The following is a 16,424-nucleotide window of genomic DNA, read 5'->3' as shown; positions in this document are numbered from 1 at the left end:
AGTTTATTGCATATGAGTAAAATCAATTTCCCAGTCCTCTCCAGGATACTACCCACTTTGTTGTAATCCAGAAGGGGAGAGATTTTGCTTACAAAACCTGTTCAGCAGTCACCAGGGCATAACCTGCTTTACGCTTTCCATCCTGAACAAAAGAACTGCCATCTGTAAATATTTCCAGGTCAGGATTGTCTAATGGGGTATCCATTAGATCTTCCCGAGCTGCATAGTTTAAAGTTAGGAATTGAGAACAATCGTGATCAGGTGTTTCATTTTCCTTCTCAGGAAGGAACGTGGCAGGATTTAAATTTCCACAAACTTTAAGCTTAGTTACTGGTCCTTCTAACAACAATGACTGATATTTAAGAAGCCTACTGTCTGTCATCCAAATATTAACCTTAGAATTTAAGATTCCACTCACATCATGAGAAGTCAGTACAGTAAGGTTTCATCCTTTAATTATTTTTAAAGCTTCAGGTGCTAATAAAGCCGCTGCCCCAGTTACTCTTAGGCAGTGGGGCCACCCACGTGAAATTACATCTAATTCTCTGCTTAGATAAGCAATAGGTTGCTGGTGAGGCCCTTGGGATTGTGTCAAAACTCCCAAGGCCATACCTTTCCTTTCAGTGACAAACGAATTAAATTCTGACCCTGTGGGCAAGCTCAGAGCTGGAGCTTGCAGGAGAGCAGTGTGAAGAACCTTAAAAGCCTTTTGAGTTTCTGGAGACCAAATCAGTTCCGTCAGTTTGGGCCTGTTGAATTTCAGCTATAAGTTTATATAAAGGCCGGGCAAGTTCCCCATAACCCGGAATCCAAATTTTTGATTCCCCAAAATCCTTGTTTTAAAGTCATAGGTAGGGGATGATTTAGTATAGGTTTAATTCTCTCAGGGCCTATGGCCCTAGTCCCTTCTGGTATGACTAGGCCCAGATATCTAACAGATTGTTGACAAAGCTGAGCCTTTTCTCTTGATGCCTTGTAACCACAGCCTGCCAGAAAGCTTAAGAAATCTTCTGAGGCTCGTGAACAAGCTTTCTCTGTTTCAGCACAGAGCAAAATATCATCTACATATTGTAACACCACCACTTCAGAGCTATTAAAGTTTTGTAGATCCCATGACAAACTTTGTCCAAATAAGTGAGGACTGTCACAAAATCCCTGGGGCAAAACTGTCCAGGTTAACTGAGAAGCTGGCTGTGTAGGGTCTTCAAAGGCAAATATAAATTGACTTTCCTCCACCAAAGGCACTGAATAGAAGCCATCTTTTAAATCAATTACTGAGGAATATTTGGCTCGTTCAGGAATTTCAGACAATAGAGTATAAGGATTAGGCGCCACGGGGTGTGAAGGAACTACAGCCCCATTTATTATACGTAAATCTTGAACTAGTCTCCATTTACCATTTGATTTCTTTATACCCAAAATAGGAGTGTTGCAAGGACTGTTACAGGGAATTAATAGTCCCTGTTCCTTTAAATTTTCAATGATGAGTTTTAACCCTTCCTTAACCTCAGGTTTCAGAGGATACTGCTTCTTATGTGGAAATAAGTGTGGGTCTTTGAGCTTGACAACTACAGGAATAGCATTTTGTGCTCGACCCACAGATTTTCCATCAGCCCATACTCTAGGATTTACATTTTGTTCGACTAGAGGAAGAGAAAGGGAGGGCTCCATATTCATAAAAACAGGCATGGACCTTGCTCAGTATATCCCTCCCCAAAAGGGGTGAGGGAGATTCTGGCACAATCAGAAACTCGTGTGAAAATAGCACAGAATCCCAGTTGCAAGATAAAGAATAACTGAAATAATACCTTTTGGCTTGTCCAGACAGTCCCGTTACGGAAGCTGATTGGGAAGAAAGTGGGCCAGGGGCTTCAGTAAGCACAGAGTAAGTTGCCCCAGTATCTAAAAGGAAATCAACGGATTGGCCCCCCACAATTATTAACACCCGGGGTTCCTCAGGTGCAATTAGGATGGGAGCTTGTGTGGGGACCCGCGGGCACCTTCAGTCCTGATTGTCTTGAGAGTCCGACCCTGGAGACCTATGCCTCTGAGGGCAGTCTCTCTTCCATTGTGGTCCTTTGCAGACCGGACATGGAGCTGGGGGCGGCTTAGATGCCTGAGGGCAATCCTGCTTGAGGTGCCCCTCCTTTCCACAGTAATAGCAAGCCCATCCCTTTTCACCTGGGTCCCTCTGGGCATTTTTCTCCGGCTACATAAGAGCGTTTTTCATAGCCATTGTGAAGGCTTCCTCCTTTTCCTTTGTCTTTCTTTGCCTTTCTTTCTTTTCCTCACATTCCCTATCGTAATAGACCATCTGAGCCAGTTGTAACAGAGTATCTAAAGACTGATTTGGTCCATACACCCGTTTTTGTAGCTTATGGCGGATATCTGGAGCCGACTGAGTGATAAAACTATCTTTTAAGATCACTTTTCCTTCTTCACTTTTGGGATCAATCTCAGTCAATCTGTGAAGAGCTTCTCTTCCCTACTGATTGATTACCAAGCCATTCATCTCCATAAGCAACCGCTTTTCCCAAAACTTGAGTCTTTGAGTCAGCGTTTGTCCCAAGATATACATCACATCCTTCCAAGTAAGGTCATAAAGCAGAGTAACACCTTTAAAAGCTCTAATATATTTTTCTGGGTCCTCTAAATAGTCTCCCAGATCCTCCTTGATTCTTTGTATTTCTTGATAAGAAAAAGGCTTATTAACTCTCATAGACTGATTATTTCTCCTGGTGGGTGTTTCATGAAGAGGCAACAGCTTGTGTGGCTGTTCCTCAGTCTCTCTGGCTGCTCTGCACATATGATCCCAGGGATAGACTGGAGAAACATGGGTTTTTTTTTTTCTCTCTTTGTCTCCTGTCCTCCATCTCATCTCTTACTTCGATGGTCTGAGTTTCTACTGAAACCAGAGTGGTCTGAGGTTGTGCTGAGACAGGGGTTGTTTGGACCTCCACATGGGCACTTTGAATCTCAGTTTGGGTTTCCATTGAGACCAAAGCGGTTTGAATCTCAGTTTGGATTTCCACTGAGACCAAAGCAGTTTGAATCTCAGTTTGGGTTTCCACTGAGACCAAAGCAGCTGTCTTGAGGGGTGTTTTCTGGCTTTCAGTTAGCTCAGCTTGGAGCCCCGGGTACAGGGGCAAAGTAGGAGGACAGGAGGGAGTTGAAGGTTTCACGCCCAAATCTATACCCTTAGGACTTAAGTCTGGCATATTTCTCAGAGAGAAAAAGGGCAACACATATGCTACTTCTACCCATTTCCCTTGTTCCTTACAGAACCGGTCTAATTGTAAAACAGTATTATACTTAAGAGACCCTCCAACCGGCCACCGTTTGCCATCCTCCAATGGATAACCGTGGCCATGCAGTATCACATAGGAAGACCAGGTGTGTCTTCTTTAAGCCCTCAGGATCGAATCTATCCCAGTTTTTCAGGATACAGTTCAAAGGAGTGAGGCTGGAGTTGTTAGCTCCCATCTGTAAGAGAGAAAAATAGCGACTAGGGCCATTTTCCTACCGGAGGCGTCCCTCCCTGCTCTAGATGGGGGTGTAGACAGACTTTACACCAAAAGCTTTTCCTTCCTGGTCGGACTTAGTCTGTCCCTTACCGATGCAGGCGACGTCTTGACCCTCCCGGTTCTACCACCGAGATGGGTGGGGATGTACCAGGGGTAGACCTGATAGCATCTCTATCTGATGTCCAGCTCTTCACCTTTAACCTTGCTTGCCTCTGATGCCACCTGGGGTGCAATCAGAGTAACCTTCCGGAATGCCTCCCAAGCTAAGACCGCTGGGGGAAACATTCGTCACCTGAGTGCCTGTGCACGACCCTGAGTATATTCCTGACCACAATAAGACCGATAGGAACATAAAGCTGGGATGTTCTTTTCAAGCATCACCACACCAGTATGAGAGCCTCCTCTGGTCCACTAAGAGCCAGCGTTACCAAAGGAAAAACCCTTTGCAGTCCCAATCTGAGTAACCTTTAACCTCAGAGATGTTCTTGGGGCTAAAGCTCCATCTAGCTTCCAAACTTTGGATTCCTAGCGAGGCTAGGCGCTTTCTTGACTACCAATCCAAGTTTGCCACAGTACACAGTAGCAGTATAGATCGCAAGTCCCTTGAAAGTCTATGATCCGATAAATTAGGTTAGTACTTCTAATTCCCAAGGAGTTATGAAATGGTCAAAGAGACCGAAAGGTTTGACCGAGAAAGGAGAGTTCGGTCCACACGCTTTGCCTGTTTCTGGTCGGTTCCCAAAAAAGACATTGGGTGCCTCTTGGCCTTGGCAGGTTGGTAGAAACCCCCGACAGGTTTCTGCCATAAGCCGTATGAGATCACCATGGAACCGCAGAGCCAGGCTCCTTATTTGCTTCACACTGGGCATGTCATTCATTCACACAAGCACACCGTAGAGTTAGTAAAGCACAGCAGAAAACGTGTTCGCTAAGAGAACAAAGAACTAGAGCTCCAAGCATCCTTACCTTGTCCTGAAGGATCCCGGACGAGCCCCCAAGATGAAAGGTTGTTGTTGAATCACAACGCTGGGATTCTTGGCCCCGGGGCCACAGACAAGGCTTGATCGCTCAGAGCTTTTGTGTAATAAAGTTTTATTAAAGTATAAAGGAGATAGAGAAAGCTTCTGACATAGGCATCAGAAGGGGGCAGAAAGAGTGCCCACTTGTTAGTGTTAGCAACGAAGTTATATACTCTCCAGTAAATCAAAAGAATATCTGGAGGTTGTAAAGACCTCACCAGATCTACTCCCATAATTTGCATTTTAAGATAACAGAATTAGCCAGAAGGTTTAATCCAGAGACTGTCCTCAGGCAGAATACATTGTTGTTATATAATCCTTGTAAAGAGCAGGTCTACTCCCATAATTTACAGAATTAGCCAGAAGGTTTAATCCGGACTGTCCTCAGGCATAATACATTGTTGTTATATAATACTAAGGAATGTAGAGAAGGAAAAAAGTTTGTCCTTTCTTCCTCCTTGAGAATTCCAGACCCCTCTCTCCTTGGGGACCCCTAGACTTCTTATCAACCTGCCTAGGAAATGACTCTCTCAGAACAAAACCCTGGTGCCATGTTGATTTTAGCGCAGTGAGACATTTTGGACTTCCGGAAACTGTAAGATAAATCATTTGTGTTGTTTAAGCCACTAGATTTGTGGATTAATTTGTTACAGCAGCAGTAGGCAACATGCAGGGAATTATGGATGTATGGGAATGTTGAGTTAGAATCATAAAATCAGGCAACTAATGGCATGTGAAATGGGCAACAGAAAACTGGGAAGGTTTTTAAGCTGGGTAAGTGGGTGGAGGAGTGTGGTGAAATCAAAATTAGAGAATGACAGAGCAGATTTTATAGAAAGGTGTTCATTTTGCATGTAAGTATGGGTTAGTAAAGGGTTAGTTTTGAAACAAGGAGATAAATTTAAGCAGCTGCTATTTTATAGTACTACTTAATGGTACTATTAAAGTTAATAGCACTGTTATAATAAAATGCATGGTAAATTTTATAGGAATATTTAGAGTTTAGAGTTTTGACTGAGTGGCCAAAGGGGTGAGTGAGAGAGACTGGTTTTTTAAAAATTAGTGCCACATTATGTTTATATAATGTTCATTTTGGGAAGTGTTCTCCCCCTGGTTTATTGAGGTATAATTGACAAGTAAACATAAAATTATATTCAAGGTATCAACAGTGATAGTTTTGATATATGGTACACATAGTGAGAGTCTTTCCACACATTCATGGCTTCGCACATTTACCTTTTCTTTTTGATTTTTTTGCTGTTGTTTAGTTGCTAAGTCGTGTCCGACTGCGATAAGTGATATCATGCAGTATTTGTCCTTCTCTGACTTACTTCACGTAGCATAACACCCTCCAGATTCATCAGTGTTGTCACAAACGGCAGAATTTCTGTCTTTTTTTTTAAGGCTACATCATATTAAACACGTGCCTCCATTTTCTTTATCTGTTCATTTGCTCATGAACACTTAGATATCTTGGCTGCTATGAATAGTACTGCAGTGAACCTGGGCGTATAGCAGTATTTTGTTTTATTGTGCTTTGTAGGCTCTTTGTGTGTGTTTTTTTTTTTTTTTGTATACAAACTGAAATGAAAGTTTGTGGCACCCCTGTATTGAGTAAGTCTATTGGTGCTGTTTTCCCAGCAGCATATTCTTTTTGAAAATCTTTTTTATTTTAATTAGAGGCTAATTGCTCTCTCTTCCCTCTTGACCCTTCACCTCTGCCCCCATCCCAGCCGTCTAGGTCATCACAGAGCACTGGACTGAGCTCCCTGTGTCACACAGCAGCTTCCTACTAGCTGTGTGTTTCACGCATGACTGTGCATGTATGTCAGTGCTTCATTGCTTTTCTCTCAGTTCATCTCACTCTCTCCTTCCCCTCCTGTGTCCACAAGTCTGTTTTCTGTGTCTGTGTCTCTATTCCTACCCTTCAGATAGGTTCATCAGTACCATTTTTCCAGATTCCATATGTATCTGTTAAGACTAACTTCACTCTGTACAACAGGCTTTAGGTTCATCCACCTCAGTTCAACTGTCTCAGCATTGTTCCTTTTCATGGCCCAGTAATATTCCGTTGTAGATATGTACCACAACTTCTTTGTCCATTCATCAGTCATTGGACATCTAGGTTGCTTCCGTGTCCTGACTCTTGTAAGTAGTGCTGCAGTAAACACTGGGGGTACATGTGTCTTTTTGAATTGTGTTTTTTTCAGGGTACGTGCCCAGTAGTGGGATTGCTGGGTCACATAGTAGTTTCATTCTTAGTTTCTTAAGGAATCTCCATGCTCTTCTCCGTAGTGGCTGTATCATTTTACTTTTCCACCAGCAGTTCAGGAGGGTTCCCTTTTCTCCACATCCTCTCCAGCACATATTGTTTGTAGATTTTTTGATGATGGCCATTCAGACCCATGTGAGGTGACTCCTCATTGTGGTTTTGATTTACATTTCTCTAATAATTAGCAGTGTTGAGGATGTTTTCATGTGTTTATTGGCCACCTCCATGTTGTCTTTGGAGAAATGTCTGTTGAGGTCTTCTCCCTGTTTCCTCATTGGGTTGTTTGTTTTTCTGATTTGAGTTGCATGAGTCACATGCATAATTTGGAGATTAATCCTTTGTTAATTGTTTCATTTGCAGTTTTTTCTCCCATTCTGAGAGTTGTCTTTACATCGTGTTCAGCTTCCTTTTCTGTGCAAAAAGCTCCTAAGTTTAGTTAGGCCTTATTTGTTTGTTTCTGTTTCTGTTTCCATTACTATAGAAGGTGGGTCAGAGGATCTTTCTGTGATTTATGTCAAAGAGTGTTCTGCGTATATTTTGCTCTACGAGTTTTATAGTTTCTGGCCTTACATTTAGGTCTTTAATCCATTTTGAATTTATTTTTGTGTATGATGTTAGGAAGTGTTGTGATTTCATGTTTTTACACATAGCTGTCCAGTTTTCCCAGCACCACTTACTGAAGAGCTCCATTGTTTTTTTCTCCATTGTATATTCTTACCTGCTTTGTCAAGGATAAGGTGCCCATAGATGTGTTGGTTTATCCCTGGGCTTTCTTTCTTGTTACATTGATCTGTATTTCTGTTTCTGTGCCAGTATCATACTGTCTTGATGACTGTAGCTTTGTAGTATAGTATGAAGTCAGGATGGTTGGTTCTTCCAGCTCTGTTTTTCTTTGTCAAAATTGCTTTGGCTATTCAGGTTTGTGTTTCCATACAAATTGTAAAGTTTTTTTTGTTCTAGTTCTGTCGAAATGCCATTGGAAATTTTATAGGGATTGCATTGAATTTGTAGATTGCTTTGGGTAGTATAGTCATTTTCACAATGTTGATTCTTCCAATTCAAGAACATGGTATATCCCTCCATTTGTTTTTGTCATCTTTGATTTCTTTTATCATCGTTGTCTTACAGTTTTTTGCTTACAGGTCTTTTGTCTGCTTACATAGGTTTATTCCTAGGTATTTTATCCTTTTTGTTTGCAGTAGTGAATGGGATTGTTTCCCTAATATCTCTTTTTGCCTTTTTGTTGTTAGCATATAGCAATGCAAGGGATTTGTGTGTATTAGTTTTGTGTCCTGTACCTTTACTAAATTCATTGATTAGCTCTTAGTAATTTTCTGGTGGTATCTTTAGGGCTTTCTGTGTATAGTATCATGTTATCTGCAGACAGAGGTTTACTTCTTTTCCAATCTGGATGCCTTTTATTTCTTTTTATTCTCTAATTGCTTGGGTAGGACTTCCAAAACTGTTGAATAATAGTGGAGAGAGTGGCCACCCTTGTGTTATTCCTCATCTTAGAGGGAATGCTTTTAGTTTTTCACCATTGAGAAGAATGTTTGCTTGGGTTTGTTGTATATGGCCTTTATTATGTTGAGGTACCAACAACAGTAATTTTTAAAATTGAGGTATGTATTTATTTTAGAAATAATGCTACTGAATACTTAACAGACAACAGTATAGTATAACATAGCTTTTATATGCACTGGGAAACCAAAACATTTGTGTGACTTGCTTTATTGTAAATTTGCTTTTTGTGGTGCTATGGGTATGTCTGTACAGATACCTCTTCTGAGGTAGTGATTTCATTTCCTTTGAATATATACAGAAGTGGATTGCTGGTAGTTGTAGTTTTGACTTCTAGATGTGCTTCATATGATTGCTGTGGTGGTTGTATCAGTTTGCATTTCTACCATCAGTGTACTGAGGTTCCATTTTCTCTACATTCTCACCAGCATTCAGTGTTTCTCACCTTTCCTATTATAGACATTCAAGCAGATATGTGATGCTTTCTCATTGTGGTTTTGAATTGTGTTTTCCTGATGATTAGTGATATTAAGCACCTTTTCAGATACCTGTTCGCCATTTGGATGTGTTTCAAAATCCCTTCAAGTCCTTTGCCCACATTCTTTTAAATAAATGCTTTTAAAAATTAAATTATTTGGCTGCGCAGAGTGGCATGTGGGATCTTAGTTCCCTGACCAGGGATCAAGTCTGCACTCCCTGCTATGGAACCATGGAGACTTAGCCAGTGGACTGCCAGGAAGTCCGTTTTGCCCACTTTTTAATTGGGTTATTTGATTTTTTTGCTCTGAGTTGTATGAGTTCCTTATGTATTTTGTATATAAGCCCCTTATCAAGAACACTTTTTCCCATGCTATATAGGTTGACTTTTTGTTTTGTTGGTGGTTTCCTTTGCTGTGCATAACTTTTGTTATGTATAACAAGTTTGTTATACATAAGTTATGCTATGCATAATTTTGATGTAGTCCCACTTGTTTGTTTTTGCTTTTGATAAACCATTGCCAAGACCAATATCAAGGAGTTTACCCCCTATTTTTCTTCTAGGAATTTTATGGTTTCAAATCTTATCTTCAAGTCTCTATCAATTTTGAGTTGATTTTTGTATGTGGTATAAAATAAAGGTCCAGTTTTATTTTTTTGCATATGGTCATCTAGTTTTCCCACACCATTTATTGAAGAGATCATTCTTTCTTCTTTCTGTATTCTTGACTCCTTTGTAGAAAATTAATTGGCCATATGTGTGCAAGGGTTTATTTCTAGACCCTCCATTTTGTGCTGTTAGTCTGAATCTCTGTTTTTATGTCAATACAATTACCAATACAGTAATCAATTATTTTGATTACTGTAACTTTGTAATATAGTTTGAAATCAGAAAGTTGATGCCTCCAACTCTGTTCTTCTTTTTCAAGAGTGTTTGTGCTATTCAGGGTTTTTTGTGGTTCCATATGAATTTTAATATTTTTCCCAATTTTTGTATAAAATGCCATTGGAATTTTAATGGGGGTTGCATTGAATTTGTAGACTACTTTGAGGAGTATGGATGATTTAATAATTCTTCCACTCCATGAGCACAGATGTTTCCATTTATTTCTTTTGCAATTTCTTTCATCTCCTTGGTTAAATTTGTTCCTGATTGGTTCATTCTTTTTGATGCTATTTAAAAGGGATTGTTTTCTTACTTAGTCTTTCTAATAGTTCATTGTTAGCGTATAGAAGGACAACTGATTTTTTTTTTTATACTGACTTTGTATCCTGCAACTTTGTTGTTGTTCAGTCACTAAGTCGTGTCCAACTCTTTGCGACCCCATGGACTGCAGCACGTTAGGGCTCTCTATTCCTCACTATTTCCTGGAGTTTGCCCAAGTTCATCTCCATTGAATTGGTGATGGTATGTTGATGTTTATTCTTGCCATTTCTTGCTTGACCACGTCCAATTTATCTTGATTCGTGGACCTAACCTTCAAGGTTCCTATGCAGTATTGTTGTTTACAGCATCGGATTTTACTTTCACCACCAGACACATTCATAGCTGAGGATCATTTCTGCTTTCACCCAGCCGCTTCATTCTTTCTGGAGCAATTGGTAATTGTCCTCCACTCTTCCCCAGTAGCCTGTTGGACATCTTCCACCCTGGGTGGGGGGGATGGTTCATCTTTTGGGGTCGTATCTTTCTGCCTTTTTATACTCTTCATGGAGTTCTCATGGCAAGAATACTGGAGTGGTTTGCCATTCCCTTCTACAGTGGATCAAGTTTTGTTAGATCTCTCACTGTGACCCAGCTTCCCTGCATGGCATGGCTCAGAGCTTCATTCAAGCCCCTTCGCCACAACAAGGCAGTGAGCCATGATAGGATCCTGCAACTTTCCTGAACTTAATATTCTGACAGGTTTCTGGTGGGGTCTTTAAAGCTTTTTCTGTCTATTTAAGATCACGTCGTCTGCAAACAAGACAGTTTTACTTTTTCCTTTCTTATTTTGATGCCTTTTATTTCTTTTTCTTGCCCAGTTGCTTGGACTAGGACTTCGAATACTATGTTGGTTGAAAGTGGTAAGAATGGGTATCTTTATTTTGTTCCTGATCTTGAGGAAAAGTTTTCCAGCTTTTCACTGTTGAGTATAATGTTATCTGTGGGTCTGTCATATATGCCCTTTATTGTGTTGAGGTATGTCCCTCTGTGTCCAGTCTGTTTAGTTTTTATTTTATTTTTAAAAGTTTTTATTGGAGTATAGTTGATTTACACTGCTGTGTTACTCTCTGCTGTACAACAAAATCAGTTAGTTATACATATATGTATGTCTGCTCTTTTTTGATTCTTTGCCCGTGTAGGTCATTGTAGAAGACTAAGTAGAGTTTTCTGTGCTATACAGTCCTTATTTGTTATGTCTTTTATATATAATAGCATGTATGTGTGAATCCCAGCCTTCCAGTTTATCTGTCCCTCCTCCCTTTCACCCAGTAAACATAATGTTTAATTTTTATAATAAAGGGATGCTGAATTCTATCAAACACATGATTTTTATCCTTTATTTTATTAATGTGATATATCACATTTATTAATTCACATATATGTTGAACCATTCTTGCATGGGAAGCATTTCATACCTTTTTAGGGGGCTTACCAACATGTTTTTGAATGGACATAGCTACTGGCATGTAAAATAAGCTACTAGCATATAAAATTAGGCCAAAATAATATTGTGAATGGGTTCTTCCCTGGTAGCTCAGCTGGTAAAGAATCCGCCTGTAATTCAGGAGATGCCGGTTCAATTCCTGGGTCAGGAAGATCCGCTGGAGAAGGGGTGGGCTACCCACTCCAGTATTGTTGGGCTTCCCTGGTGGCTCAGCCAGGTGGTAAAGAATCCCCCTGCAATGTGGGAGACCTGGGTTTGATACCTGGGTTGGGAAGATCCCCTGGAGAAGGGAACAGCTACCCACTCCAGTATTCTGGCTTGGAGAATTCCATGGACTATTCCATGGGGTCACAAAGAATCGGACACAACTGAGTGACTTGCACTTTCAATATTGTGAATAGTTACTGCTCTAATAGATATCAAATGTATAGACCATTTCCACCATCCCAGAAATTTCTTTTGGATACAACTGTTCTGTATGATTCTATGTAATGAGGGACTGAATATCATTACAGTAAAAGTTGTAAGAATCACTCCTTGCTAATTACGTAGAATTTCAGAAGACCTAGCCTCTTGGAAAGATTGGTGACATAGTGAAGTGAACAGTACACCATGCTGTTTAAGAAACACTAATTTAATTAACAGTGAGCACTAACCAGTTGGTTTTCTTTTTTTTTTTGATCCTAGCTCTGCTTTGTGTTGTATAAATTTCGAAAACCTAAAGAGATTCTGTAAGCTCTTATAAAACATTAAAAGCAAACAAGAAACAGCTATGTGTGTTCACTGTAAATTTTACAGTGCAAAAAAATTAGAAAAACCATTTTTAAAAAGAAAAATCATATTTGTAAAACATGGACTTGCTGTCTATCATCCATTTAAGTTCTTTTTGTAACATGATATAAGTCATTATATCGTCTTCTCTAGTTCGATCCACTTTATATCAAGCCACTTCTCTCTTCGCCTCATGACTTTGACTGGAATATTAGATCATCAGTAAAAAAGAGACCTAAACTTGACTTTTGTGTTTTTATTTAATTTTAGATTCCCCAAATGTGTTGTTATAAACAGTAAGGATTTCCCTCGGTGGTTCAGCGATAAAGAATCTGCCTGCAGTGCAGGAGATGAAGGTTCCACCCCTGGGTCGGGAAAATCCCCCGAGGAGGGCATGGCAACCCAACCAGTATTCTTGTCTGGAGAATCCCATGGACAGAAGTGCCTGGTGGGCTACAGTCCATGGGATTGCAAAAGGTCAGACACAACTGAAGAGACTTAGCATGCATGCACATAAACAGTAAATACATAATTGAAATTTATTACCAAATATGAAACATCTTAGAGGATATAAGTTTACTAGGATAGAAAATTTGAGAAGTTAAGAAAACTTTGAAGTGAAATAGAATTGGATAAGAAGGGAGAGCGTGTCTAGAAGAATTTCATTTGGTACAGAGGACCAATACCATAAAAACGTCTTTTCTGAAATACGATTTTTAGAAATCAAACATTTTTTGTCTTTCCGATAATTTCGCTATACAGATTCTTTGCAGAAGAGAATAATCAATACGCTAGAGGAGTTACTTGTGTTGGAATTTTATCTTTGTTTTCTTAAATAAAGTTTCAGTTCAGTTCAGTCGCTCAGTCGTGTCCGACTCTTTGCAACCCCATGAATTGCAGCACGCCAGGCCTCCCTGTCCATCACCAACTCCTGGAGTTCACTCAGACTCACGTCCATCGAGTCGGTGATGCCATCCAGCCATCTCATCCTCAGTCGTCCCCTTCTCCTCCTGCCCTCAATCCCTCCCAGCATCAGAGTCTTTTCCAATGAGTCAACTCTTTGCATGAGGTGGCCAAAGTATTGGAGTTTCAGCTTCAGCATCAGTCCTTCCAATGAACACCCAGGACTGATCTCTTTTAGGATGGACTGGTTGGATCTCCTTGCAGTCCAAGGCACTCTCAAGAGTCTTCTCCAACACCACAGTTCAAAAACATCAATTCTTCGGCGCTCAGCTTTCTTTACAGTCCAACTCTCACATCCATACATGACCACTGGAAAAACCATAGCCTTGACTAGATGGACCTTTGTTGGCAAAGTAATGTCTCTGCTTTTCAATATGATATCTAGGTTGGTCATAACTTTTCTTCCAAGGAGTAAGCGTTTTTTAATTTCATGGCTGCAATCACCATCTGCAGTGATTTGGGAACCCAAAAATATAAAGTCTGACACTGTTTCCACTGTTTACCTGTCTATTTGCCATGAAGTGATGGAACCAGATGCCATGATCTTAGTTTTTTGAATGTTGAGCTTTAAGCCAACTTTTTCACTCGCCTCTTTCACTTTCATCAAGAAGCTTTTTTAGTTCCTCTTCACTTTCTGCCATAAGGGTGGTGTCATCTGCATATCTGAGGTTATTGGTATTTCTCCTGGCAATCTTGATTCCAGCTTGTGTTTCTTCCAGCCCAGCATTTCTCATGATGTACTCTGCATAGAAGTTAAATAAGCAAGGTGACAATATACAGCCTTGACGAACTCCTTTTCCTATTTGGAGCCAGTCTGTTGTCCCATTTCTAGTTCTAACTGTTGCTTCCTGACCTGTTTCTCGAGAGGCAGGTCCGGTGGTGTGGTATTCCCATCTCTTTCAGGATTTTCCACAGTTTATTGTGATGTACACAGTCAAAGGCTTTGGCATAGTCAGTAAAGCAGAAATAGATGTTTTTCTGGAACTCTCTTGTTTTTCCGATGATCCAGCAGATGTTGGCAATTTGATCTCTTGATTCCTCTGCCTTTTCTAAAACCGGCTTGAACATCTGGAAGTTCACCATTCATGTATTGCTGAAGCCTAGCTTGCAGAATTTCGAGCATTACTTTACTAGCGTGTGAGATGAGTGCAATTGTGTGGTAGTTTGAGCATTCTATGGCATTGCCTTTCTTTGGGATTGGAATGAGATACTGCTGCTTAGTATCTGATCAGGGCATAGAAATATGGCATAGCAGACTTTCTTTGAGGTCCAAGATTCTGAAAACATAGGAAATTAAAAGTGTGGCTGCATGTTTCATAATATGACACTTTTGGCTCCTATATTAAAGTTATCCAAGATAGTTTATAACCAGCTTATTACTTTATATTTAACCAAACATTTCCCTCATTTCCATAAATAGTTATAAGCTCATTGATGATTTTAATGATCGCTGTATATGAGTATATAACCATAACCAAGTGTTAAAGTGTTTTCTAAACCAATATTCCCTTTTACCTGAAATAATGTTACATAAATACTTTATGTAAAGTATAGAATTTGAAACACTAGCTCAGCACTGAACACTAATTGGCCCTGTGTACGTTTTGAAATGTTTCTGAAAGAATGAGGGAGAAGTTGAACTTTTATTTGAGTTTATCCTAAATCTTACCATTATTTATCTTCATACTAGAATTGTAAAATGTATTGTGTAATATATATTATGTAATACATGAAGGCCAGTTATAAACAAAAATTTTCAGTTCTTCCTTTTCTCTTCCCATTTTAATTATAGATTCTTAGGAGTTTCTTTGCTTTTTTTTTTTTTTTAATTACTGAATCCCAATATTTAGTTTTCAGTAAGAACTGTCTCCCATCAGTTCAGTTCAGTCGCTCAGTTGTGTCCGATTCTTTGCGACCCTATGAACCATAGCACGCCAGGCCTCCCTGTCTATCACCAACTCCCAGAGTCCACCCAAACCCATGTCCATTGAGTTGGTGATGCCATCCAACCATCTCATCTGTCGTCTGCTTCTCCTCCTGCCCTCAATCTTTCCCAGCATCAGGGTCTTTTCAAATGAGTCAGTTCTTTGCATCAGTTGGCTATAGTATTGGAGTTTCAGCTTCAACATCAGCCTTTGCAATAAACACCCAGGACTGATCTCCTTTAGGATGGACTGGTTGGATCTCCTTGCAGTCCAAGGCACTTTCAAGAGTCTTCTCCAACACCACAGTTCAAAAGTCTCTGCTTTTGAATATTCTGTCTAGGTTGGTCATAACTTTCCTTTTGAGGAGTAACTGTCTTTTAATTTCATGGCTTCAGTCACCATCTGCAGTGATTTTAGAGGGCCCCCCCCCCCCCCCGCCCAAATAAAGTCAGCCACTGTTTCCACTGTTTCCCCGTCTATTTCCCATGAAGTGATGGGACCGGATGCCATGATCTTAGTTTTCTGAATGTTGAGCTTCAATAGTAGTGTGTTAATGTGTTGAATGTGACTTTACCTACTTCAGAATCAAAAGGTCTGGTTTTAAGAACTGGCATGCAGTTAGGTTCTAAAAGAAGACAGAATCCAGCTCAGATGGTTCAGGAGGAGTACAGGGATAGGGATGGAGTAAGAAAACTGACAAAGGATGTGTTTTCAGTGGTTACAGAGGGAAGCTTGAAAGGGCAAGGAAAGCATAGTGTCATTAGAGCCTAGTGAGAACTGTGGAGGAGTACCTGACAGGAGCCATGGGTGATAAAGGGACACAGTGTCTGTCACAAAATATGACCAGTAGGAAGGAGGGAGTTGGAAAGAATTAATCCAGCCTTTCTCTGCCAGTGATGGACAGTCGTGGAATTGAGCAGATGCTGTTCAGGTCTGCTTCCTTTTGGCACAGAGTGGGGCAGAAGAATATTGGAGGGATGGGGTAGTGGCAGTAAGATAATGACCAGGACAACTACTAATCAGAGAGGGGCTGACTTAAGGTAATCTTTTAGATTCAGTTTCTTATCTCTAAACTGCAGATACTTTACTGGGGTTGATGTGGTCATTAAGTGAGCCATATCAAAATACTCCAACAGTGCGTTGGTCTTGTATTTTTTAGAAGTTTTGATAAGGTGTGAATTTGAAAAGCTCAGCTTTGTTTTTCTTGGTGCTATGTTGCATTTGTTTCATAAGAACTTTGATTGCCACCATACTTTTCAATATATGTTAGTATTTGTGTTTCCCAATGATTTTGGGGGCTT

At 40.2% G+C, this 16,424-nt stretch overlaps 1 protein-coding gene across 4 annotated transcripts in view; it reads left to right on the top strand.

The window, feature by feature from the left end:
* Positions 1 to 16,424, top strand: part of CDK13 (cyclin dependent kinase 13) — a 134,289-nt gene that overhangs the window by 25,245 nt on the left and 92,620 nt on the right. The gene's annotated exons all lie outside the window — the stretch shown is intronic.

Source organism: Ovis aries, chromosome 4 (genome assembly GCF_016772045.2).
Source record: "Ovis aries strain OAR_USU_Benz2616 breed Rambouillet chromosome 4, ARS-UI_Ramb_v3.0, whole genome shotgun sequence".
Taxonomy (NCBI): Eukaryota; Metazoa; Chordata; class Mammalia; order Artiodactyla; family Bovidae; genus Ovis; species Ovis aries.
The sequence above is the reverse complement of the archived record's forward strand: the minus strand, read 5'-3'. Positions and strand labels throughout refer to the sequence as shown.